Here is a 2,634-nt window from a genome sequence, read left to right as displayed (position 1 = left end):
ATTCCTCAAGTTTATAAATGCTTGTCCTGCTACAAGCATTTAAGAGAGACGAGACATGGTTAGAGATATTAGATAAATCATATTCCAACTTTTCCTTACCAATTACCAAAGAAAGCTTATGATTTTTGACATCAATTATAGCTCCAGCTGTAGCAAGGAAAGGTCTTCCTAATATGATAGGAATCCTAGGGTCCTCTTCCATGTCCAACACGACAAAATCTGTGGGAATAACATTCCCATCCACCTCTACCGGCACATCCTCTATAATACCCAAAGGGTACCTGCAGGAATGATCGGCAAGTTGAAGTGCCATAGTAGTAAGTTTAATGTTTTTGACACCTAATTTATTACAAATTGAATAGGGAATGAGGCTAACACTCGCCCCCAAATCACAAAAAGCTTTTTCAAAAAATTCTTTCCCTATGTTGCAAGGAATATAAAATCTCCCTGGGTCCTTCAGTTTTGGAGAAGTGTTCTTCTCAAAAATAGCACTACATTCCTCACTAAGTGCAATGGTCTCGACCTCTCCTCTTCTTCTCTTATTTGACATGAGATCCTTCAGGAATTTGGCAAATCTAGGCATTTGTAAAATAGCATCAATAAGAGGTACCTCTACACAAATTTCCTTAACTTTTTCTAGAAACTTGCCAAATTCTTCATCCTTCTTGAGCATTGTAAGTCTCTGAGGAAAAGGGACAGCTTTGCTCTGATGGTTCAGTGGAAGAGTCTCTTCAACCTCAATGGTACTCTCCTCATTAGCTTGAATCTGATTTGATATAGGAGGAGAGAGCTCTTCTTCTTTTTGTTTCCCTTTGGAAGCAGTCACTTGGGAGTCTCCCAAGGTCCGTCCGCTCCTAAGCTCAATCCTATTGCAATGCTCCATAGGATTCACATCAGGTTTTCCTGGAAGCTGTCCTAGTGCTCTGGATGATGAGGAAGCTAGTTGGGCAATTTGACTATCCTGGATCTTTTGATGCTTTTCAGAATTATCCATTCTCTGAATGAGCTTTGCCAAATCTTGCTTCATTTCATTCTGATTTGAGATAATTTCTTCAAGCATCTTTTCAACATTTGACTTTGGTAAGCCTTAAGAAGATAGATGTTGAAAATTTTGTTGCCCAGCTTGAAAATTTGGTCTTGCCCCCATAGATGGTCCTTGATCTTGATTGTTTCTGTAAGAAAAATTTGGATGACTCTTCCATCCAGGGTTATAAGTATTTAAGTATGGGTTGTTCTGCCTTTGATTGTAGCTCATGATTGCATCGCATTGTTCAAGTTGATTGATTTGTGCAGTGATAGCTCCCAATGGACATGAGTCATTTGAATGCTCTGAACTCCCACATACTTCACAAGATGCACTAATAGCATTGACCATATTATCACTAGTCCCCATATTCTCAAATTTCTTTGTAAGAGCATCCAATTTTGCAGACAAAAGAGTGACTGCATCTACATCAAACTTCCCTGATGCTTTAATTGTTGGGTTTATAGAGGAGTAGCCACCACTTCTTTCATTTGCCCATTGATGATGATTTTGTGCTACACTTTCAATGATTTCTTCGGCTTCATCTAAACTTTTATTCATAAGTGCCCCTCCAGCAGTTGAATCAAGGGACACTTTGGTATGATAATTGATACCATTATAAAAAGTGTGCAACACTAACCATCTTTCCAACCCATGATGTGGGCATTGTCTGAGCATACTATTATATCTATCCCATGCTTCAAAAAGAGATTCTGAATCAGTTTGCTTGAAGCTTGCAATTAAATTCCTCATATGAGCTGTTTTGCTTGGTGGATAGAATTTATCAAGAAACTGTTGCTCACACTGCTCCCAAGTGGTGATGCTATTAGGGGCCAAAGAATTCAGCCATTGCTTTGCCCTATCTCTTAAAGAAAACCCAAATAACAGTAATCTAACTGTATCTGAAGGAACTCCATTCATTTTCATGGTCCCACATATTTCATAAAAGACCTCTAAATGTTTATTGGGGTCCTCATGAGGTCCTCCACCAAATTGGTTCTGCTGCACCATAGATATGATTGCGGGTTTGATCTCAAAGTTATTAGCTTCCACTTAAGGTCTTGAAATACTAGATCGAAAACCTCTCGCATAGGGTGCTGCATAATCCTTAAGTGGTCTATTTGCCATATTCAAATGTTCCTGTTCTTCAATTTGCCTTTGCAGAATTCTTCTTTTATGGAAAGTTCTATCAATCTCAGGGTCAAAAGGAAAGAATTCCCCTGCAAAGTTAGATCTTCGCATACACAAGAACAAGATAGCAGATAGCAATTCGACACAAAAAGGAAAAATAAAAGAATAAAAAATGCAGAATTGAGTTTGCACAAAAAAATTAACAAGAAGAGAAAGTCATACAAGAAAGTAGAAAAAACAGAAATCTAATGATTAGTTACAACTATGCAATATGAAAGGAAAACAAATGTTATGTTTAGTCTAACTCAATTGATAATTCCTAATGTTATAGCGCAGTCCCCGGCAACGGCGCCAAGAACTTGTTACACTCCGCAAGTGTACGGAAATGTCGCAAGTAATATAAAAGATTATCGTATCCACAGGGACTGGAATAAGCACTAGAAATGTCTCAATGCGAATTAGCTAAACAACTATCCAAT

At 38.1% G+C, this 2,634-nt stretch overlaps 1 non-coding gene across 1 annotated transcript; it reads left to right on the top strand.

Annotated features, from left to right (window-relative positions):
* The first annotated feature begins 1,673 nt into the window (after positions 1 to 1,673).
* On the top strand, positions 1,674 to 1,779 carry LOC122054406. The gene has a single exon (XR_006132722.1). It is a non-coding gene; the product is annotated as a small nucleolar RNA R71 (small nucleolar RNA).
* The last annotated feature ends 855 nt before the right edge of the window (positions 1,780 to 2,634 follow it).

Source organism: Zingiber officinale, chromosome 3A, assembly GCF_018446385.1.
Source record: "Zingiber officinale cultivar Zhangliang chromosome 3A, Zo_v1.1, whole genome shotgun sequence".
NCBI lineage: Eukaryota > Viridiplantae > Streptophyta > Magnoliopsida > Zingiberales > Zingiberaceae > Zingiber > Zingiber officinale.
The sequence above is the reverse complement of the archived record's forward strand: the minus strand, read 5'-3'. Positions and strand labels throughout refer to the sequence as shown.